This window comes from Artibeus jamaicensis, unplaced genomic scaffold (genome assembly GCF_021234435.1).
Source record: "Artibeus jamaicensis isolate MK-2021 breed Jamaican fruit bat unplaced genomic scaffold, CSHL_Jam_final contig_585, whole genome shotgun sequence".
Lineage (NCBI taxonomy): Eukaryota > Metazoa > Chordata > Mammalia > Chiroptera > Phyllostomidae > Artibeus > Artibeus jamaicensis.
Genome location: NW_026521894.1, coordinates 15,104,762 through 15,129,854, shown reverse-complemented (window position 1 = coordinate 15,129,854; position 25,093 = coordinate 15,104,762). Strand labels below are relative to the sequence as shown.

Genomic DNA, 25,093 nt, shown 5'->3' with positions numbered 1-25,093 from the left:
ACTGAGAAAAAAAAAAACAACCTTTTTCTTACTACATAAAATTGTTCACCTCATACCCCTGCTTAACACTCTGTAAGTGGCCTCCTGCTGCACTTAAAATCAAATCCAACCTCCTTCCCCAAGCCTGTGAGTCCTGCACACGCTACTCCCTGCTGTACTTTACAAGCTACACGTGCCCTTGCTGACCGCACCCGGCCATGTGTGGAGCGCTTACCTCTCCAGATGAGGCAAGGTCTTTCCTTCTGTAGAGCCCTTTACCATGTTATGTCTCTGACTGATGTCCTGGCTGGCTCCCACTTGATTTTTAGATCTTGATGTAAATGGCAATCTTACTAAATGTTGATTCTAAAGAAGTTCCTCTCCTGCTATTTTATATTTTGTTTTTACAACACTTATGACAGTTTGTGTTGTCCCTGTTTATTTACTGTTTTCCATTTTGGTCCATCATCCTCTTTAGCACACAAACACCATTTTGCTCTTTTTCACCAGTGTGTGTATGGTACCCGTCAGCGTGTTGGAGCGTTGCTTGTTGAACGAGCAAAAAGTACTCGGACTTGCTGTGTTCCAGAGAATAGGGTACAGAGAAAGATTGGTGGGAATAGCTGCTACTGCCTTCCAAACAAATTCATCCCTCTAGACTATTTTGTGGAAGGAAACCACAGGAGTATGCAACAAGTAACTCACTCCCCCAAACTGAAATTCAAGGAACCAGAGATGTTTTCATTCTGTTTTGCAGAGAAGTCACAGGCCTACATTCTGCTCAAGTGAGAGCAAGGCACACTGCACATCCAGGCTTACTGGTGCTTTTGGCTTCTGTAATGGCTAAAGTCTGCTTCCATTGGAAGGATTAAGTTCTGAAGTTGGGTTTCTATGAAACAGCAGCTTGCGTCGACAGGACCAGGGTCTCTGTGGCCTCCTCACAGCCAGACACTGCACGCGTGCTGACACTTAGGACAGAAACACACAGCCCCACTGAGCGTGATGGGGAGACTCTGAGCCAAGTGTCTCAAAGGACAAGCCAGATTCTTCTCCTCTCCTCTGGGCCTTCTGGGTAGGTACCAGTAAGCATTCTGACCTATCGGAATGGGTGAGTGAATGCTACATGAGGACAAATGAAAAACATTAAAGCTCTTTGATTCCAAAGAGACAAAATATTAAAAGACTGTATGGAAAAAAATAGAAATGCAGAAGCTGTTGTCAAGATCCTGGGACACAAGAACTCGTTTAAATTTTAAAAAGTTTAAAAGAGAATAGCATTAGAATAAATAAAAGGTAGTTCTGTTTTATACAATAGATAGTAAGCATATAGGAAATCTAATCCCAAGAAGTAGTATGCTGAATGAAAATATAAGTGTAAAATATAAATGAGATGAAACAAATATATTTTATAAGCAACCCTCATGGGTTATTTAGGGTGTGTTTGGGGATGTCGTTTTCAATCTTTGAGGTTCACAACAAGGACAACAATGTTCTCCCACAAAACTTCCTTTGGTAACACTTAGCTCCTCATCCTTTCAATAAATATTTATTCGGCCCCTTTTATATACCTTACTGTGCTTTGATCAGTAATCAGTTGTCCCCTGGGGAGCAAAACCTGTCTGTGAGAACCTCTTTCTCAGTATATTCTTTGAAATGGAGGATAAGGACCCAGGTTGCTGAAATTAGATTAGGGTCTCCATACTGTACGTCCTAACAAATTCCTCCCAGTGCCTCCTGTGTACCTTGATAGAACCTCTGGAGTTGGCACCTGTTGTTTTAAGTAGGACAAATGTTTGGTCTTTTAAATTGCAAATGAGAACCCAGTGCCCCTGCGGCTGCTGTGGACACCTGCCTCCAGCTCAAACTGCTGACTTTGTTGGGCCTCCTGACTGTGATGAGGACTGCAGGGGGCGGGGGTGGAGCCATTCCTGCTCCTGCCACTCCCATGCCAACTTCCCCTGTAGACCATGTTGTGCCAAGTATTTATTGTGGGTGCAAATGAGTCTCCATTATCTTTCAAACAGAATAATGGCACAGTAGGTGACACAGGGCGGGGATTTGGGAGGCATCTGGGAAAAGGGAGGCGAAAGTTGAACTAGTCTGTCCATTGCTCAGGCTCCCGGTGTTTTGGGTTATCTTAGCAGAAGTAATTGAAACAAAGAGAAGGCGATGACAATGACACTGTGAAGAATGCTCATTATACCTCCTAGATATGGCACTGGTCACCAACCCACAGGAAGGATGCTGTTATTGTGTGGGACTGGGTGAGGCCTCATGTGAAAAATCTATGGTATGAGGAAATGTTAAACAAACTGGTCTTGTTCTTATTAGAAAGGAGAGAGATATCAAGATGACATAAAAGTGGTTCCAAACTACCACTCAGAATTAAAGGTGTGATGTCTTTGAAGTAATCCTAGACTGTCTACGTCAGGGCCTAGCAGGCTGAATGCCTCTAAACCAGCAAATTCTTGGCCCCACTGGTGGGGCACAGGCTTTGTCCTTTGACTCTTTGCCTCGTTGTGGTGATGTTTTCATCTTTAAATCTCATCAGCCAGGGTCCAAGCTAAGCAACATTTCCTTTGCAGAACTGGCCCTAGGTGACCTTAGAAACTTTTCTTTCTTGAAAAAGTGTTGCTTAGTTTACATCAAGTTTTTTCTTTGCTTTTTTAAAAAATGAAGTATAGTTGATATACAATATTATATTAAAAATCATAAAACTCTTAGAAGAAAATATAGGTAGTAAGCTATTTGATATTAGTGTCAGAAATATTTTTGGATAGATCCCCTTGAACAAGGGAAACAAAAGCAAAAAATGAACAGGGCTCATCTTCTCCTTTTTCATATCCCAACCATTGCCTGCAACGTTCTCACTGTAGGAAGAACACTAGCAAACTTGAGAAGAAAGGGAGGAAGGAAGGAAGGAAGGAAGGAAGGAAGGAAGGAAGGAAGGAAGGAAGGAAGGAAGGAAGGAAGGAAGAGGGGAAGGAGAGGGGAGGGAGGGAGGGGGGGAGGGAATCCAGGTGAATGACTGTGTGCTCCTGATGAAACTACTTCGCACTGTGTTTTCAGGGTACACAGATCACCTGATTGAGGCGTCAGAATCACTTGGAGTGCTTGAGAACATGCAGATTCTAGGGTCTCATCTGAACCCTAGGAAATCCAAATTTCTGGCATAGGACTCAAATATTTGCATTTTTAATAATGTGTGAGAACCTACAGGAGGTCAGGTATCTTTGCCTTTTATTCATGAATGTATATGAAACATTGAGTTTACTTCTTAAAAACACTTAAAATAATATAAGGCCCTATAAATATTTATTCAGTGAATAAAGAACCAAAGCCTAGTAGGATTTGTTTATCGTTAAATAATAGCAGAAACCAGGGGCAGGAAAGAGGAGTCTTCAATGGGAGAAAGACTACAGAAGAGGAAGGAGAGAAGCCATTTTCGAAAATTGGGCCCCTCCTGGGAGGCGAGGCCTAGGTGGGCACTGAAGTGGAGACTGTGTGTGCCCAGAACACCGGCGGGACTGGGCAGCAGAGAAAAGAAGCTTGAGAAAAAGGAAATGCGATGAGTCATTTCCCTTTTTGAGCAGTAGTTCTTAAACTTTAGTGAGCCCCCAATCACCTGGAGGGTGTGTTAGACCACTAATGGCTGCCCCCTCCAACCTAAATTTCTGACTCTGCAGGTCGGGGGTGGGATCTGAGGATCTGCATTTTTAGCAGCTTCCCAGATAATGTTGATGCTGCTGAGACCTGGCTCTCTGAGTCACTTACGGAGTTGGACTGTTTGGCCTCAGGAGTTGTAGTTTAGGGTGCGGACCCCAGCTCCACACTGTGCCAGTTGTGGGGCCTTGGAGAGTCATCTCACTTCCGTATCTCAGTTTCAGGGATCATAGGGATGATTAGGTATTTCAAACCTTCATGAACGTATCCCAAATTCCTAATTCACTTCCTGGCTGAATTAATACATATAAAATATTTGGCAAGCACTCACTGTCTTAAAAAGTATTATTTTGTCCGGTACATACCTTTTGGGAGAAATAAAGAAATTCTTCTAATGAAAGAGGAGATATGACTTTATACAACAAATATGTTATTTAATAGAAGGAAGGACTAGTTCAGATTCCAATAGAATTCATGTATTTCTGTGTCGCAAGAAGTCCCGAACTTGCTGACATTAATTACTAAGAAGAAAGCACTAAGAAACCGGCCACTTGTTGCAACAGGTAGAAGTGGACAGCCTGACCGAAGGTGAATGGCGGTGATGGTTGTACGACAGTGTGAATGTGGCACTTGATGCCACAGAGCTGCACACTTCAACGTGGTTAAAATGGTACACTTTATATTATGTGCATTTTACCACAATAAAAACAAAATGTAGACAGCTCAAGTACTACTTTCTGGCTCCTCCCTCATATCTCCTGCAGGGAAGTTCATTGTTGCTTGTAGTTTAACAACGATTGTTAAAATAAGCCTCCTTAGTTGGAAGAGTGACTAAATTTTGAAACACACGTTGTATGAGCTCCCTGGGCTGCCTGTTGCCTGTGCCTCTGATAGAGCAGCTTTAAAAACGAGTCCAGTGGTGTTTTAAGGTCGCTAATGTTGAATTGCAGTCACTTTTTATACCCCAAAACCTACCTTTCTGGATTCTCTTTGGGTGATTGAAAAAGAAAATGCCCGTAAGGGGTGGGCCTGCCACAGCCTCCTTTTGTTCTGTACTTTTCTTTTGTGAGATGATGCATTTGCTTGAGAAACACAGGCCTTTCACTCAATCCAGTCACATAGGCCTTTATTCGGTATCTGTAGCTTTCTTTTTTGTGGTTCCACACTACCCGGGCAAGGAAGGATACCTTTGTTTTTAAATTGAAATACTACATCAGTAGGAAAAGGCCTCCTGATAAAAAGCATAAAAAGATCTGGGGAAAATCATCTAGAAAAGCAAATGCAGGTAACTTTCAATTGTCCGATTCAGAGTAAAATGCACTTTCACAGAAGTAGCCCCCCTATTATAAGCAACTTGGATTCCAAAAACTTGTAAGTACACTGAATATACCTTGATATGTATTGTCCTAGGGCACTGTTTCTATGTGTAAGACTCTATTTTGAACCTCCAAATGAACTTGGAAAATCAAGCAGAGATGTCTGTGTTGGCCTCAGCTGTGAGAAGCCAAGCTCGGCTCCGCAAGCTTGCTGTATCTGTAGCGCTCCACAGTACCCACCCTGGAGTGGCGTCTCCACCCCACCACTGCCGCTGTCCCCGTGGGGGGCATCTTTGCAAGTTGTGCATTCATGTTTCAGCGGTGACTAACATTCAAGGCTGGAGATATTCCAGAGAGCACAGTTTGATTTTATAGATGGTGTGCAGAAATAATTTAGCTAGTAAGGATTTCTCATGGTTTCATAAAAAAGAATTAAAGTGTGTTAGACCATCTAGCTTCTTCTATTTCTTCTCATTATCCAGCTTCTTCTTTTGTTTTATCATTCTGCTGTATGCCATAAATGGGCTTATATGATTTCTTGTACTTCTAGCCAATGTAAATAAAGCATAATGAAACATGCTAGAGTGGTGAAGAGCTGTTGGAACCTGAATTTGAGTCTATTACTTAACCTCTCTTAGGTACAGTGTTCTTACGTATAAAATAGAATAATAACTCATAAAGGGTTATTCTGAGAATTAAATGAGATGATACATATAAAGTGCTTAGCCTCATGCCTTGACATAGTTGGGACTCCATGGATGTTAGCCATTATTATGGTTACACCATCCTTGGGCTATTTATTACTAGTTTTCTGTCATATAGTTAATGCAGTCATCCACATTTGCATAAACAATATTGTAAAAATACGTGTTATGAGCATTCTGTGCATTTTCATAACGAGTTATAGTTTGCAAAGCAGTTTCTCATTTGCTCCTTACAAAAACCCTGGGGAATCAGAAGAGCTGCTGGAGATGTTTCCTCGTTTCACACAGGAGGCAACAGGCTCAGAGAGAGGTAGTGACTGACTCGGTTTGAGTTTACTTAGAGCAAACAGCCAAACCAGAGTCAAGCCCCTTTAGTTCAAGTGCTTTCTGCTACATATGAGAAAGCGTCTTATAAGTACTCACACCGTAGTATTGCCAGCCTAAGGACCCGGGAGAAAAGGCTTACCTATTTCTTGCTTTAATAATTTGTATTTTAGAAAGTGTACCCAAGAAGCCAAGCTTTATGAATAGAGTGAGGATGTTTATTTTTCTTTCATGTACTGAAATTTTTCAGCTTGTGTGCAGCAGTATGGTAACTTGAAAGATGGTTCCAGGGATCTCATGCTTCTGGCCCTTTCAGGTCACATCGGGGTGAAATATGACATACTTCAGTTATCCTCGAAGTAATAATGTCGATGAGATGCTGGAAACCCTAATAAATTCTTAAGCAAAGCGAATTTGAAAGGTTGCTTCAATATTTTTATCCCTTCTAAGTGACTCTAGCTTTCCACATACTGATTTTTAGATCACTTAGTTAAAAAAAAAATCTTTAAACCTCTGACACAATGATAGTTTTGGCTGTGTTCTCTAGACTAGTCTCCTTACATATCAGCTCACTATATATGTACAGTAGAGCTTCCTTTTTGACATAATCACAGCATAAGCTAAGCCCTTGTTATGACTTCTTGGCTCCAAATGTGACATTAGTTTTTCAAAGAGCAAGAAGCAAGCGTTCTCTCTGACTGTCATCGTATAAATGTTGGAAACTTAAGAATCCTAAAAATCATCTACTTGGGAGTGGGAATATCATAGTAGTCAAGGCCCTGGGCACCAGAATCCAACCTCTACTGAGTGTTAACTGAGCAAATTGAGGGAAATTGTTTAATTCTAAGGCTTTAATTCCCTCATCTTCCCAATGTTGATGTAATAGATCCTGTCTAACAGGACTGGTGTAAGGATGAAGTGAGAAGGTGTAGTTGCGGTGCTCGGTAGTGGTTAGATGCTACCATCATCATCACAGTCACCCATGACGGTCGCAATAATCTTGATACTGTGTTGGATGCACTGCTCCGTGCAGATTCCATGGTTGCAGGCAAGAGCAAATCACTGGTCATTATGGGCAGAATAATGTGTGATCATGCAGTTACCAGAGTCCTTCTATGAAACCACATCCTTGGGGTTAAACTGAAGGGCAGTTTGGCCTCTGAGTGTGAATGCGTTGTCAGACACTTCACAGTAAAATACAATAGCGTTCCAGATCCCCGTACGATGTCAGACACAAAGGATTACTCATTTCAGTAGGAGTTCGTTCTCTCCCCAAACCCCAAACATTCATCCAGAAAATTCAAGACATACTGATAAAGACATGGCCAGCTAACTTAAGACACTTGGTTCTCCTTTTCTCTTTTAGCTCTATATTTGCTGAATTTAACCAATAGATGATTTTTGTTCTATCTTATTTGTTTATGTTGTGGCACTTTTACATTTAGACAAGAGAATGGAGAGCAGAACATGTATAGCATATGCGTTGTTTGCTGTATATAAATGAAGGATTCATTCGTTTGATGAAATCCATTGTGTCCAAGATACCAGTATAGGTTCATGACCCCTGACTTCAAGGACTCTTGTGTGTAATAAGGAGATAGAATAAAAACAAGCAAATATACCAAAAATACTATAAGTGGTAAGTTTGACCACAGAGCCCCCACTTTCTTTAGATTTAAGTTGGGACATCAAGGAGTAGGAATTGGCTCTGGAAATAATTGTGGATAGTACATCCTGGGATGACAGAGCAACTCTGACCCATATCTCTGCTGGTTTGTTTTTAAGCTCAGTACTTTAGGTCTATAATAGATTTTTTACTGCAACATAATTAGATTGTGAGTTTTTTGAAATTATGGGTAAATGAGAATAAAACATAATTGAGTATGCAATAAGTGAAAAGTTGATAACAGAATTTAAAGTAATGCGCTAATTATTTAAATTGTCACTGGAATAGATTTGGAGGGTCAGTATTTATATACATGTAGCGTCTTGAAGGACTCAGTAGTCATCTGTAAGTATGTTAAAAAAAACACTTCAGTTACATTTCAGAGTTCTGCTATTGCTTAGCAAATCTCTAGATTGTTTTTTCTTCCCTGGTTTAGGGCATTCTTGAACTGTCTTGGTATCATTACTTCCATACTTTGTCATTATTATTTTATATCCTTTATTACATGGACTAGTTTCCCAAACTGTACAGTGCCAAAGTGAAATTTTAGTTTATTTCTGAGGTCAGGGAATCCCAAATGTAATGTTTACCACTGTCTAAGATCTGAGTCCAGAATTATGAGCACGTGCAGGGCTTCGCCATGATGCACAGTGGCACGCCCAGCATTCACAGCCGCAAGAAGCGACGACTCTCTTCCTTGCCTCCCCAGCCCCCAGTAAAACGATAGCTACCCTTGGGTATGTTATTAGTTCTGCTCCTGCACTCTCATGGACCAGCAGCAGACTGAAAATCAAATTCATACACAAGGAGAGATTATCATTGTAGGGCATCTGTGGGAGCCCAGACACTGTTTAAGAGAAGAGACTGTCACCTCCAAGGATGTTATTTGAATCTGAAAAGAGGCGATCATAAAGGAAGTGGCGTGTGCTTTCATCGGCCCTAGGGAGCTGCCACCCTGCTCTAGCGCTGCTAGACGGCCTTCCTAGATGAGCAGAATAAGCATTCCACTGCAGAAAGCAGCTGAGGCTTGAAAACGGTTCCAGTTGTGCAGTTTCAGGAATGTGTCGGAGCGGCAGCTTTAAGATGGCATTTCCCCCTCCCCGCTGCTGTGGAGGGAGCCTGGGCTAACGTGAATGGGAGTTTTGTGTGAAGGTGGCGAGGAAGCCAGAGCCACTTGGTAATCAGGGCAGCAAGGCACATTAATCCTTAAGGAATATATTTTACACGCAGCCTCTCTCTTTTCTTTTAGAGTGAACGTATAAGTTAAACTTCCCTAGCTCCTATAGTTTTCCTGCCTTTGATCTCATTTTAAGTTCAGACTGAAGGCAACTTGATCTCCGTCTCTATCTCCTTTCATAAATGATAATTAGCCCAGTTCTAGGAGGCTGGCTGCAATGATATCCTTTGCTGTTCGAACAGGGGAGCGGGAGCAGGGATTGGAGTAATTGTTTGCTGTGTTGGTGACTGTGATGTTGCCATGGGAAAGCTCAGGACTTCAGGAGAGTTTGTGTTTTGTTGGGCGAGGTGCCAAGCTGTTGTGACTTATTACAGCCCTGTGAGTGAGCCGCACGGAGCAGCGTCCTGTGCAATTCAAAGGGCAGGATTGCTTTAATCAGGGAAAGATAGAGCGCTGAGTATGCTTGATTTCATTATGCTTTATTTCAACTTGGAAATGATAAACAAACCCAACATTTTGGTAGTTTTGGTCTCTTAACTTTGGAGGAAAAAACAAGCCAGTTATTCGCACTCAGGCCAACTAAAAGGCAAAGCCAAAAGGCTTCTGCTTTACATATAAAGACCCTCCTGTCGAGAATGCTGTGCTCTCAAATAATTGCTCCACCCGCAAGTGCTAGTTCATCTTGACTCAGCCTCAAGAAAAGCAAAACTTCACAGGCAACATTGATTTGGTGTGGAAAAAAAGTGGAAGATTAGGAAGGTTACTTCTAAATTCAGGCCGCGGGCATTCCTTTGCCTCTCTTATTTGGAAAATTCAGCCATTTGTACTCCCAGTGCCTAGCATGGTACCTGGCCCAGCCTCGATGCTTAGTAGTTGCCCAACCATACCAAACACAAGGAGCTTCTGTTGCGGTTGTACGAAAAGTTAGCACATAGGTCCACATCAGGAAAATTCTGGACTTTTGTGAACTATTTTGGCCTTTCAGGTCATAAAAGGAGCTGGCCATAGACGTGTGTGTGTGTGTGTGTGTGTGTGTGTGTGTGTGTGTGTGTGTGTGTGTGTGTTTGTTTTTCCCTGCAGTAGTCAACATAGCCCAATTCTTTAGGAAGATACCAAGTCTCTATGTTACTCTGCGCTGTGTAGACATTGCCTAGAAGTTCCCTCGGTGCCAAGTCTTTTGAAGCCTTTTGATCCATTCCAGCGAACTCTTGGAAGAGGAGAGTACTTCACGATTTCCATTTTTAGCCTAAAGCAGATGTCAACATGTTAACTCTTCTTCATTTGATACTGTGGGCCTGGCCTCTGAGTCCCAGAGGCCAACTGAAGTGCCTCCTCTCCTTCCGAGCACATTTTCACTGAGATGCGTGTGAGAAAATATGTATGTTGCAGATAAAAGAAGCGGTTATATCTTATGGTATAATAACAAAAAAAGGTATTTTTTATATTTTAGAATACAAATGTGAAAGTTTCAGATAATACATTTTAAATGTGCATTTTATCTTTTTAAAATTAGATTTGAAAGGCTCTATCAGGTGGACAAATAAAGGAAGCATATGATGTTCTGCAGAAACTGACTTGTCTTCAGTGCTTTACTATTTAATTTCTAGGAGCATTTTGTTCTACCTTTTGGAAACACTTTACGGAGTGTTTATACTTGTGTTTGTTGCTTTGCAGTTTTATTTGGTTGCCAGGTTAGCTATTTATTTTCACCCAATTTGACCTTAGAGGGACATATTTTGCATGGAGACAGATGTTTTCATCTATCTTAATTTTTAGTTACTATATTTTCAAGTTCTGATAACTTTCGGAATAATCATAACTTGTGGCAACTTTCTCTAATCTAGAAAAGAATTCTCTATTTTACTAGTGACTCAAATAGTACCTTACAGATATCTAGGCTTTTAGAAAGTAGAGAATTGGTGAGATTTTTCCCCAAAGGTTTTTCACGTGGTACAGTTTCACAGGTACTTTTACGTAGGATTCATCCTATCACCGTCATCATCGTCATCATCATCATCTTTCAAATAGACTTTAGTTTTTTAGAGCAGTTTTAGGTTCACAGGAGGATCGGAGGTAAGGAACGAGGACTTTTCATGCGCCCTCTGACACACCCACACACACGGTCTCCCCCGCCATCAGCATCTCCCTACCAGAGTGGTGGCTCCTTAGAATCGCCAATGACAACCCATGGGCTACAAAGATACGTTGTTATCACCTGAGGCCCATCGTTTGTGTTAGGGTTCACTGCGGTTGTTTTACATTCTGTGGATTTTGACAAATATATAATGACATATGTCCACCATGACTGCATCAAACATCTTGGAATTTTCAGAAAGTGATTGCGTCAGTAGCTTCTTTAACAGAAGCAAAAAGAGCAGAATGCAACAGAGCGTGCCACAGCACCGATGCATTCGGCTTTTTCTTTTAGAGTGAGTGATCCTCTGTCCCCCGCAACCCTGGTGTAGTGTCACTGTGATCTGGGCCGTGCTTCTGGAGAACTTGGTGCAGAGAGTGGCTCCCGTCTCCCCTGCTCCTCCTCCTGTTCCAGGCAGAATTATGAATACATTAAATACTCACAGAACCACGAAAGGTTATTAAGGAAATTAGGGCTAATGGGGAGCATTAGCAATTTTTTGAAGTAGAAGCTATGAAATATAAAAGAATAATCTTCCAGGTGTAAAACAAACCTGGAGTCACTCTCAGGAGACAGCAATGGATGGGCGGGTGTCTGTGGGGGCAGCTCTTTCTTCCTAATTTCACCTCGGTCCGTTTCCCTCTTTGCATTTTAAATGTTGCCTTACTTCCAAACTAATCTCTTCTTTCTTTTTACCAGTAAGATGTCCAAAATGCAACACTTTTCATATGGAGTCCCTGCTTAAAGTCCTTAAGTAACACCCCTTGCCAACAGAAAACGTTCCGGACTTGCTGACGGACCCTGACTTTTGTGCATCCCGAAGTCAGGAAGATTCTGGGCTTATTACCAGGAACATAACTGTAACTGTGGGAGAAGTCAGCCTGGCTTCTCATTCTGAGGAGTGTGAGAGTGAGCCTGGCCTCAGCAGCAGAGCCAGTGTGCCGTCCTTGCAGTCAGGACACTATGACCAAGAGAGGCTGGAAGCTGACCTGTTAGAAGGAAAGCCGGAGCACCTTTCATAGATTCGAAGCGGGTGCCCACATTGACGGGGACTGAGGACCATTGTGGGTCCTGGCGCCCATCTCCTTGCACGTAGTAATTGTGCACAAACTATTTGCTCTTAGGATTGGCTGACCCACAGCAGCAGTTCTTATGATTTTTTTTTCTTTTTCCTTTCTCAGATATATGGGTCAAGTGGGATAGGGAAGGTGTCCGCTCACGAAGCCCAGGAGTCATCGAGAAGTACCCTGGCTTTTTGTGGGTACCAAGGGCAGCCTGGGCCGCTTGTCTCACATGCTGCTCGTCAGTCTCCCTTTTGGGCTCATTTCCTTGGATCTGTTCTCACGGGACACATTTTGTCTCTGGTACTCAGCCTGTCTTGTTCAAAGGCATATCACATAGTCATTATTGTTAAGGTATACTTTTGGCATGGAAACAGCTCAGAAGAGCAAAGGAAAATAGCTCCTTTTCTTTCCTTTACTTAAAAATTCCCAGATGCAGCAAAAGGAAGTATCGGGAAGACTGTCTCCACAGCCTTTCGTATTAGTATACACTTACATAAGAAGTCGTGCAATACCAGTGCCCACTGACTCATTCCTTGAGAGCCCAGTCCTTGAGGGCATTTGCTATTTTACCATAGAGATAATTATAATTCTAGCAAGATTAGCAAAAAAAACTGTATCCATTTTACTTTGAGATTACCTATAATTTAACACAAGCTATTTTTATGTTGGTAAATTATGTGATACTTCTATAAAAGTTAAAGAATATACCACTATGTGAGGAAAGAATTTAGGATGCCTGATTAGGAAGTATCTCTCTTAGAGAGTGTGAAATCATCTGTTCTACTATTTCAGGAAAGTATAGAAAATATTCGCTGCAGAATGTGAAAACTACGGGGATGGTCAATGTTGACCAGAAGTTTGATAAAAATGAGTCCTTAAAGCCCTGGCTGGTGTAGCTCAGTGGATTGAGCATGGGCCTGCGAACCAGACAATCGAGGTTCGATTCCCAGTCAGGGCACATGCCAGGGTTGCAGGCAGGTTCCCTGCAGGCCAGTTCCCAGCAGGGGACACACGAAAGGCAACCATACATTGATGTTTCTCTCCCTCTCTCCTTCCCTTCCCCTCTAAAGATAAATAAATAAAATCTTTAAAAAAAATGAGTCCTTAAATTCACTATAAACTGTCAGACACCCTTTAATGAGCATTTTGGCAATATCTTTCAGGAGCCATAATAATATCCGTACCCTTTGACTCAGTAAGTTCACTTCTGGGACTCTATCAGGGGAAAGAATCCAAAATGTGGAAAAAGGGATATGCATGAAAATAGTCATTGTAGACTTATTTATAAGAATAATAAAAATCCTTGGAAATATTCATGTTTTTAACAGAAACAGAATTAAGTGAATTTTACCTGTTTAAACAGAGGAATATGAAAAATACTGGGAGGGCATAAATTAGAACCATTAAGATGGTGTGTATCACTATATATTCTCTGGTTGCAATCGACAGACAGGAACTCTGGCTAATTTAATCAACAAAATAGTGTATTAGAAGGACGTGGGGTTGTTTGCAGAATCCAAGGAAAGTCTGAGTAATCAAACCTTGGGTAGAGAGAATCAGTGCATCTCTGAGATGACAGGTAACAGAGACCGGAAAATCCTGTCTCCAGGGTACCTCTCGGGGCAGAATCAGCTCTGCCTGCTTTCTGTTCAGGTGTCATTGTCCCCAGCCTCCAGGGAATGAGAGTTTCTTGGGTCTATCTTGGATTATATGCCCACATTATGACCAGGAGAGGAGGGTACCCTGCTGGACAGTCTCATCCAGAACAAATGCGAAAAGAGGGGTGGCTCCCCTCAGAGAAATAGGGGGGATGCTGTCCACAAAGAAGAAGGGAGAATGAATGCTGAACAAGCCAAAACAGTTGCACAGGACATAGTGGGATTCTTTTTTCTTTTCTCTTTATAATCCTAACTTTCTTATGCTTTTAAAATCAATGAATTTTAATCAATAAAATGTATGCCTTAGAAAGTCAACATGGATAGAGATAGAAACATCTCCCATTTAATTGCTGCAAAGGACAGCACATGTTGCAAATACTGATGGTATAAAACAACAGAGCATGAAAACAAATTGTGTCTTTAAACCAATTGTGTCTTAATAAATGGATGGGCTTTGATGAGGATTAAATGAAGTAGCACATGAGAAAGTGCTTTGTACAATGACTAGCACTCTCCCCAAAAAAGTGTGTGTTAAACCTGAATAAAGGCTAAAAGGCATAAAGAATTAAGTTGTACTAGCTCTTCAATGTTTGTGTTGTAGCCAGAAAGCAACTGCTAATTATATACATATTAGCAGGTGATAATGATGATAAAATATGTGAAATTATGGTTCAGTTTAGATTTTTCTTTGCCAGTGCTATTAATTTGTGTAAGTAAAAGTGTCAACGGTTGAATGTAGTATCTAAGTATGAATCCAAGAAGCACAATTCATGAAGTAGCTGATTGATTTCCCCAGCGTTGGATTTATTAGGATGCTATTGACCATGATATATATACTTTAACTTAACTTGAAACACTAAGGAGATGTATCTTATAAGATAGGAATCTGTTAGTATATATAAATTCCAGTGAAAAACTCTGAGAAATATAATCTTTTTTATATCAATTAGTCATGGGCCATCCACAAGATAGCAAGATAGTCATTCTGCTTTTAATACATGTCCATGTACTTCACTTTAGTGGCTTGACCAGGGTCTGCATATGGAATGGCTCTGCTCTGGAGCCTTAACTACTCATCTAGTCTAAACGGGGGTTACTGACAGACAAGGCCAGGACCAGCAAGGGAGGCACATAGGGCACAAAATGTCAGGACACACTCATTCTAAAGTCACGTACTCACTGAGGTTTGTCTTTTCAAATTCCATGCCACCCTCTAGTCTTAGCTCTGGTGGCAGAAAAGCTGGCATATATACAGATTCAGGAATTTTTAATTTTTAAGGAAAAGGGATCTATTTTAACTCTAACTCTAACTCTCTCTCCCCCATAGATCCTAACTATACCTGGGACTCTTGGTCAATTAAAATCTGGTATACCAAAAGACTTATTGAAAAACACATGGCTAGTCATGTTAAAAGTATTTAACATTTATTGAGTGCTTACTCTGAGCCAAGAGTTGGACTAAGCATTTTACATTTCATCCTAGAAATAGTTCTACGAGGTCACTATTACCATTATAAAATTGAGGGAACTGAAGCATAGAATTTATATAGTGTGACCACGATCTCAGAGTGACCAAGATCCCAAAGTCAATAGCAGATCCGAACTTAAGTCTGAGTCCAGCCCATGCTCTCAAATGCAGTGTTATGCTGTCTCCATCCTGGCCTTTTACCCAGTTATTCTCAGTCTCTCAACCTCTCCTACTCGCCCCCTATAGACTCTGGGGTCCTGAATCCTCCCGTATGATGTCATCTGACACAGGTATCCTCCCTTTCTCCCACCAGCTTATCTCCTGTTTGTTGACTTCCCTTCCAGCTCTTTCCACTGTGCACACTGAAAACTCTTTTCCATTGTAGAGAAAAAACAACCTTGTCCACATCCTCTGTCTCCACATAGTATGCTGCCTTTACCTCCAGGCCTTTGGGAAAATCTGGTTCTTCCTAAGCACATTTCCTTCCCTTTCGTCCTCTCAGGTAAACAATGGAGAAATCCTGTATACCTCAACACCCGTAGGAAGGGGTGTCACATGATCCTAGTTCCAAACTACCTCTCTCACCCTCTCCTTCCTCCTTTGAAATTTGCCTCATTCAGCTGTATCACCTTTAACATGTTTTGCTCTAGCTGTCTGCCTACATTCAGGTCACTTCCATGATTTGACAGCTTACCTAGGCTTCTTTTCTTCGCAAATCCTGTTGTCATCCTAGCAGATTTCTGCGTTGCTGGTGGAAACACTTTGTCCATTCCAGCTCTTAGTTTAATGACCTCCACTTTCATTAGCCTTCTGCTCAGTTCCCCTGGAAACTGATTCATGGCTTTGCCCTTCACCTTATCAGCACCCCAAACTGTCCTACCTGAAATCTCAGTCCCAAGTATCACACTGTCTCTTATCTACTTCCACCTTCCCCATGTCCCTACTCTCTCCTTAGCCTCCTGATCGTCCCTGTGAAGATCTCCACTCACTTCTCTTCTTCACTGCTGCTCACTCTCTCTCCTCAACTCCTCCTGACTTCTGGTCTCATTTTACTTACACTGGGTCTCATGGTTGGCATCAAAATTACTCTCTTACCAGCACTTACAGATCCTTGATTTCTTTATCCCTTTTCTCCATTGTTTTGGTTTTGATTCTCCAAAAGTGGGTGGTGAGGAATGGGCTGCCCACAGTTTACTCAAGAGGTGATTCTGGGAAGTATGGGTAAAGACAGGGGAAGGGAAACAGAGAAGAGAAGGAAGCTACCGCAGCGTGTGTTTAAGAAGGAGGTTGCTGTTGTTGGCAACTAGGGCTCAGTTCAACCCTTGACCCCTGGGCTGCTGTGAGGAACATAGCTCTGAGTCGCCCTCCCACCAGATAAATACCCTACATTGGGTATTTATCCACCAACATCCATGGTCACAGGCTGAGCACTGTTCCCAGGGGAACTTCTTCCCTAGAACTTCTTACCCACCTTTTCACTGAGGGCCAAGCCTGCTTGCATGGCTGGAGAAAGCTCCGAGGCAGAGTCTCAGCTGCTTGTGTGAAGAAGTTGTCAGCAGACACAGGAAAGGTGAGTGCCACGAATATATGGGAAGGGCACTAGCAGCATCTCCTACATTCATCTACCATGCAAACCTCTCTATACTGGATTGATCTTAAAAGCTGCCTTCTGAGTACCTGCTGTACATTTGTGTTATTATGAATGTGTAATTCCTGATCTTATCAGAACCCATAAATGACATTCCGTGGTCTTTTAACCTGATGTCTCTCTTTTATTTACCTTCAGACTTATGATTAGAATCAGACAGATTGCATTTACATTCTGGCTCTAACTCTTTGTACATTTGGGCACATATCAAACCTCTCCAAGCCACACTTTTCTCTTTTGTAAAATCAAGAGATTAATGCCAACTTGATTTTTTGTTAAAAGTTATTCAATGCAATAAAAATACATGCATACATATGAAGTCTGTCCAGAAAAAGTCCATTGTCAATATAACAAAAACGGTTTGTGGGACATTGGTGTAATCTGGCAGCCAAGGAGACTGGACTGGAATGTGCATTCCATATCTGAACAAGGACGACTTCACTGTACTAGCCGTGGGGGCAGTAGACACTGTTGAGTGAGCATGTGTACTGTGTGGTCATTGCATTCAAAATGACTGAGCAAGTAGAGCAACGAATCTGCATCGAGTTGTGTATTAAGCTTGAACATTCCCTCTGCAGAAACTTCTTGGATGATTCAGAAGGCCACAGCTACAGGCAGCTGGTGATTGGCAGCTTTATCACAATAACATGCCCACTCGTGCACATCTCAAGCACAATTTTTTGGTGAAACATCAAATCACCCAGGTGACTCAGCCCCACTACAGCCCAGATTTGGTGCCCTGAGGCTTTTGGCTTTTCCCAAAACTAAAATCCCCTTTGAAAGTGAAGAGATTTCAGACCATTCAATGATATTCAGGAAAATACAAGGGGGCAGCTGATGGCATTTGGGAGAACTATGTGAGGTCCCAAGGTTTCTACTTTGAAGGGGATTGATGTATCACTGTCCTGTGTACAGTGTTTCTTGTATCTTCTTCAATAAATGTCTCTATCTTTTCACACCACATGGCTAAATACATTCTGGACAGACCTCGTATATGATAAAATATACAAATATAATTATGTCATATTTTAACCTGGCATATACTGACTAACTCATAACAGAAACGCATTAGCTCTTATCTGTTTTTTCCAACACTTATCTGTTACATAATTTCAACACTTAGCAAATGGCTTTGCCTCATGTAACTTGCAGACAAAACAGACCATCAGCTCTTAACTCCACAACCGTTCAATGCCACCCAAACAGAGAATACCTACCTCATGTTTATACATTCCTTGAGTCTCAGAGGAAGGGATGCTGTTCATCCTATTCAAGCCTAACCTTTATCTCAGACATTTCTACTACTCCAGAACTTGACTATTTTTTTATTTTTTAAATATACATTTTTAGTTAGTTTATTGTTGTTCAATTACAGTTGTCTGCATTTTCTCCCCATCAGTACTCTAGAAATTTATACTGTGGGTTACCAGCATCCACCCTCCAAATTCTCAATCTTTCCACATTCATTATTTTTCTTCAGAAAACTTTCTTTAAATGATGGCAATCACTTGCCTTATATATGCATTTCCTATTTTTACTTTAATTTAATCAGAAAATATGTAATACTGCTTATTAGTTGAAGCAACAGGAGATGTTCTTACATCACGTAGCTGCCAAGATGGATATCAGTGTTGCAGGAAGTTATGCTGCTTTCAACATGATTGCACAGACGTGGAGGGGAGGAGCACGCTAAAATATTTATGATTCCTGGGCATAGTGGGTTTCTGGGAAATTGGAGGAATGCCATGGGAGGATGAAGAAGGTGTGGCACAGGTGATAGGTGATCAATAGGAGAAGATAAAGAAGATGGGGTATAGGTAATGGGTAATCAATACCAGTTAAAGCAGGTGGCAGGATCTGAGTCTTTCTAAATTAAGAGAAAAATCCATAACTGCACTTAAGAAGTTTTAACACATGAGGCATTTCTGTATTTCCACCCCCTATACAAAATAAAATATCACTGGCATGCCAAAAATATTTTTTATGAAATATTTAGAATTTGGGATTGCGAAGACAAAAACAGGTGACAGACTGCACATAAAACTTGTTGCGGAAGTTTCACTTTATAGTGTGTAAACATACTGAAGAAAATCTGTTCCTGTTAGAGATGGCAGTTTGTCATTAGTATTGTTCTTTTACTCTGCAAATACTTATTGAGTGCCTACTCTGTGGATCTTCTCATAAATGCTCTGCTGTTCTATACATGGATTGTAGAAAGCCAAGGACAGTAAATGGAAGCTAATCTTAGATTACACCATGTATAGAATGATTAACTGGTCATTTTGAACCTCTTCTTTTTATATCCTAGATGCTAGAAACAAGGGTACATCATTGTTTCCCCTTTATTGAGAGTTAGTAAAGTATTTTCTGACAATTTGGGCTTCAGATTTGACCAAACCTATAATTGCTATAATTTCACTGGTATTAGGCTTTGCAGTCTTTAGAAGGGAAAAAGATTCTTTATGGTTTCTAAAAAAAGAAAATGATTAATAGAGAAGAAAAATGTTTCAAGTGTCTTTTATGGTGGAGTATATACATTCCAAAATCAAATAAAGCTACAGAGAAATCTGAAATTTTATTCAACAATTCTATTTTGATAACAGTATTTTTGGTATTATTTTGAAATTATTTGCATATATACTAAGATAAAATAAATACCTATGTTAATTGTTGTTGGGAACCATGTTTTCAGTCCAAAATCAATCAGAAAATCCTATAGTGTTAAATTTTGATCGGAACCCATGATTATTTTTTCCAAAAATGTACTTCTGTCTACAAAGAAAGGGAATTGTGAGCACTCCTAATGCCCAGATTGTGGTCTCTTCCTACCATTTTTCACTAAAAGGAATCCGGTTTTTCACTAAAAAGTATCAGAGCTTTTTGAAAGAATGAGTCATTCTGGAAATGAGGCCAGAGATACAAGGTGTACATGGGACATCTTGTATTAGCTGTCAGGAAAGAGACATCGAAAGTCCTGGTGGTGTCTTGTTAAATAGACACTAACGAGTGTGAAGGGACATGGTTGAATCTAAAGATGCAACAGTTAGATTATGAAGAATAATTCTGATTATTCTTTAAGTATTTGAAACACATGAGATACATGAAAATCCATACATTTGAAATGAAACAAAAAGAAAATGCACGCTGGCTGGTGTGGCTCAGTGGACTGAGCATCAGCTGGTAAACCGAAAGGTCAGGGGTTTGATGCTTGTCATTGCGCAGGCCGGCGTTGCTGGCCAGGTCCCCAGCTGGGGGCATGTGGGAGGCATCCAGCCCATGTTTCTCTCCCTCTCTTTCTCTGCTTCTCCCTCCCTATCCCTCTCTCTAAAAATAAATAAATAAAATCCTTTAAAAAAAAAGTAAATCCTCATTGTTTTCAAAATTATTATTCTGAAAATTGGCAGTTAAAGAGAAAGACCTAAGGGTTCATCCTGCCTTCCCTTTACTCATCATATTTCTGTGTATCTAAACAATCTAGATGAAATGTTCTTCATAGCATTGTAGCTAATAATTGCATGTAGAGGGAAGAATTAGACCACCAGTTTGCAAACCCCTGTGAAACAATTGATTCATGCAGAGTCATCAGTGAATTAAGCCATTAGATGAAATATTGAAAGAATTTTCCAGTGGCTGGATCAGTTCGTCCCCACCTGAGCTCACTGGTCAATCAGAGCTTCACAGTGGAGCAGGGTAACATCATGTGCCTCCCGGCATGGTACACATAGTAAGTACCACAGTTTACGAAATGTTCTCACCCACCCAAAGAATGTTGAACTGGGATCTTATCAAGCATTTAAAGTTAAATGCTAGTTCATGGGCAATGTGAAGATAGAGAAATACGTTAAATGATTCTTGAGAAACTAAACAGATAAATCTGGAATGTGGGACATTTGACAAGTAAATTTATCTGATTTCTTCAGTAAGTCAAATTTCTACAATACAATTAAGCTTGGTGTTGAAGAAGAGAGCTACTGTAGACTATAAAAATTTAGAAACACGCTAACCAAGTGTTATGTGTTAACCTTGTTTACATCCTGACTCTAGGAAACTAATTAATGCAAAATGATTTTTTGAGAGAGGCTGGTAAATTTGAATATGGCTGTGTTTTAAGAGATTCTAGATGACTGTTAATTTTTTTAAGTACAATATTGACATTGTGGTTACATAAGAATATATACTTTAGAGCTACATCTAAGCAAGCAAGGGTAAAATTGTATCTGGGATCTGCTTTAAAATACTTTAGCTAGAACACAACCTAGAGAATGTATATATACAAGTGTGACAAAATCTTGTTAATTGTTGAATCTGGATACATGAGAGTTTATTTTATTATTGTCTTTATGTTGTGTATGTTTGGAATGTTTTCATTTTGTTTTTTTCATGAGTCTCTGAAAAAAAAAGAAAATAATCAGAAATATAACTCCACGCCACTATTTTAATTAGAGTCCCCAATATCTAAGTTGTTCAATACAAAAGATTGTTCTAATAAAGCCTCTGAAGCCTCACTGCAGAGTGTTTCCACTTACTCCTCACCGCGGCTGCGGGCCCAGCCCAGCCTCAGTGCCACCACTGCTGCAGTGGCCCCTGGGGTCAATGATGTTCTTACGGCAGACAAAGCTCGTAGAGCCTGCTCTGTGTGCAGGTGGATGGGTAAGACTCATTGCTTCCCCCCCTTTTTTATTGTATTTATTAGGGTGGCATTATTTAATAAAATGGTATAAGATTCAGGTGTACAGTTCTATAGTACATCATCTGTATGTTGCATTGTGTTCATTATCCCAGGTCAAACCTCCTTCCATCATCGTTTATCCCTCCATGACTTCTTCGACCTCCCCCACGGCCCCTTCCCTCTGGTAGGCACCGTCATTGATTTCAGTTACAGGAAAGCTCGACAGTGTTGGCTGGGCACCGCAGTAAGGATTCAGTTCACGTGAGGACTGTCCTAGAGACTAGGTAACTAAGCAAACAAAGCACTTGTCCTCTTCCCCCTCAGCTTTCCCATCTGCCTAGTGGGTGTAATACTATTTTTCCTTTATTGGTCAAGGGCCAACTCAGGTATCTTGAATACTTTCTTTTTCACCACCAACACAAAGAATTATTTTCCCTTTGTCTATCCTTAAACATTTTACCTGGCAGTTAGATACTTTAGTGTGGTATTTTTTTCAGCTTGCTGGCTGTGACTCATCAGTTGGTCATGAAATCAAATTAGTGAGTTGTAGCCAACAATTTAAAAAAGTGAACTAGACTAGAAATGGGTGTTTTGTGTATAGTAGGAATATTAATTTCTGAAATTAGTTCTGATTGCCTGTGTGTGTGTGTGTTTTCTGAGTGCGACGTTAGACAGATTACTTGCTGTGGGTGACCGTCAAAACAGTTTGAAAGCCACTGTTTTCGGGAGCACAAAACCTACTGAGAAGAATCTGTTACAGACAAGCGATTCGCCATTTTCTTGAGTATTTGTACCACAACTCCTGCTTTGCAGTTTATTTTTACCACCACCATCAGACGCCGCTTGGTACGTATATGTACATATATGTTCGTGGGTGAGCGAGTGTGTGTTTCAGCAAAACAGCCGTCATTTCACTGAACCATAATGTAGTTTAGTATCAGCAGGGGGTTTATCAAATAACACGACTGCACATTTAAATTACTGTTATGCAGCCAGATTAAGTAATACGGTGGGCTTCTGAGGATCTTGGCATGGAACATATTTCAGGGGGTGGGCAGGGAGTGCCTCTGGTTTGAACTGCGAGAGGATTCTTAGGCCTTCAGCAGCTTATCTCAGAGGGTTTCGGCTTTTGTTCACAGCCCATCTCACTGGGGCAGGCAGGAAGCAGTTTTGAATGCATTTGGTGTGAATCTGGGCTTACAACTCAGTTTGAAAAATGCCTGTTCGTTTTTGTGTTTCTATATATAGCAAAGCATTTTAATCCTGACCATCTCTGTTTTTATTGAAAGTTTATTCACCTGCGGTTTTTCTATTACTCTTTAAAACTCTCTTAAAATACCAGTGTTTTAAGAAAAATTCTGACCATTGCAAGAGTGAGTCAGTAATAGAAATTACATTTGCATATTTCAAGTTAATTCCAAGCTAAATAGGCTTTCATTCACCTGGTGTTACCTCAGTTTTGGTGGAATGTCTGACTAAATTTTCGCTGGACAAGATCATTTGAAAATGTGTTCCCACGTTTGGGAAAAATTCCTAAATATGCCCTTCTATTGATGTTGCGGTCATTTCACTGAATTCAGTCTTCTTGGCCAAAGGGAACAAAATTAATTTGTATTCAAATACCTCTCTTCCTAGTAAATTTTTTTAGTGGTTAAGTACGCGGAGCCTGGGAACCAGACAGCCTGGGTTCCCAAATCCCATGCTGCCACTTAGTGACAGATTGCAATTTTCTTAGCCTCCCTGAGCCTCGACTTCCTTATCTGTAAATGGAGATAATAACAGTGTTGACCTTACAGCGCTGATAAACTGAGAGAATGTATGCAGGGCATAAAGCACAGCCCCAGCATGTTGTAAGTGTCCCGTAAATGCTGTCTCTGTGTTTGTTCTGGAGGAGATTCTGTTCTTATCAAAATATATGAGAACTACACAAGGTTAAAATTCTTGTGGAGCGTTTATTTGCTGTACGTCTGAATACACAGTGAGCCCCTTATGAGCGGTAATTTCTGCTGTCTCTTTCCTTTGGAACTGCCTACAGTTCTCCCTGTAAAAAATCATACCTGAGGCCCTTGTAACAGGATGTTGATCATTTATCTACAATTGATGAAAAGGCGGATATTTTCACAAAATGATCATTTGTTTTTTTCCTTCCACCCCAAGTTTACCATGTGGTTTGCCATTATGAACAACTTCTTTAGAACCCACTGATACACATTTTTATAAAAATCAGTAAATGCTTTCTTACAGTGGAATGGGTTACCTTTGATATGTGAACATTCTTGTTCTGGCCGCAGAAAATTCACAGTCTCAGCTGTTTGTAATGCGTTCCTGGAGCTGACATTGTTTGCAAAAGGAAAACATTTGAGCTTGGCATTTGTGTAAGTTTTCATTACGATGTACTTATTTCTAGGGGACAGAACTGCTTTGGAGCAGGGATAATTAAGAATGAACAGATCAGTCTTTTGAACAACTGTTTAACAATGAAAGCTCAGCTAATGCTGAAAATAATACTTAAAATTCAGTGGTCTCCCTCCAGAGTAATTTCCAAACTTCAGGCACTCAGCATTTAGTTTCTAGCTGCAACTGGATGGTCAGCTCTTGCGTGAACAGCCAAGGTCAAATAAAGGGCTAAGAAAGTATTTAGCCAGTCCACACAGTGCTACCCTTTGGATGTTTGGGCCATTTAGAATTCGCCGGTTCTTTCTATGGTTTGCTTCTCTGCTTCTCTGCTACACACACTCAATCTTCAGTGCTTTAACCTTTATTTGAAACATTGACCAATCCGTTCCAGTGTGGCTCTGTTTCACTCGATCTGCCTCAGAGCGGGCTGCCATGTGAGGAGGGCAGGGTATCGAAATGACTGTTGCTCTGCACATGTTTCTATGGGCCGTCAGGCCGGTCCAGCTTTTTCAGTCTGACATTTTTGACAGTCCCTACTACTTAAGTCTTCAAGGTTGAACTTGTACTATTGCTGCTATTGCTTTTTTTTTAGTTTGCTGTGCTTTAAACTTTCTTCAGTAAAGCATTTGACATTTTTATAGTTATTATCTTAGTGTGCATCAAAAAACTTGCATGATTTAATAAGCTTCAGATGGCCCAAAATGCAGCCCTATGACTTTATTCCCTTTCAGCATATAAGAGACTGAGGAAAATTATTCCCTCTGCTGAGTAGTTTCAAAGATACAGCATAATTTTACAAGGCCTGATTCAGTCAGGTTTCTGTTTGTACGTTCAGTCTGCCACAGGCTCGCACGCGCACTGAGTGCGTGAGGACGGACGTGCTCCTGATCTCTAGTGCGTGTCACACTCGTGGTGAACTGGGCAGAAACTTTGATTATGGGCGTTTTAGGACCATAACAAAGGTAGCATCATGTCGCCTTTTGTTAGAGAAGCTTTTTAAAGATCATGTGGTTGCGTATGACTTAACAGTTGCAGTTTGAAAAAATGTTCGTATTCTAAGTTATGGGTAACTTTCTCAAGCATAGTCTACAAGATAAATTTTTACTTTCTATTTGAAAGGCAGCATAGTATTTGAAAAACAAGCAAATCGAAAATCCACAAATAATGACCAGCTCACAGGGCAGATCTACTTTCTCCGGCTTGAACTGACCCAGGGCTGCCTGCCG

At 40.8% G+C, this 25,093-nt stretch overlaps 1 protein-coding gene across 2 annotated transcripts in view; it reads left to right on the top strand.

Annotated features, from left to right (window-relative positions):
- Positions 1 to 25,093, top strand: part of MAML2 (mastermind like transcriptional coactivator 2) — a 350,749-nt gene that overhangs the window by 25,244 nt on the left and 300,412 nt on the right. The gene's annotated exons all lie outside the window — the stretch shown is intronic.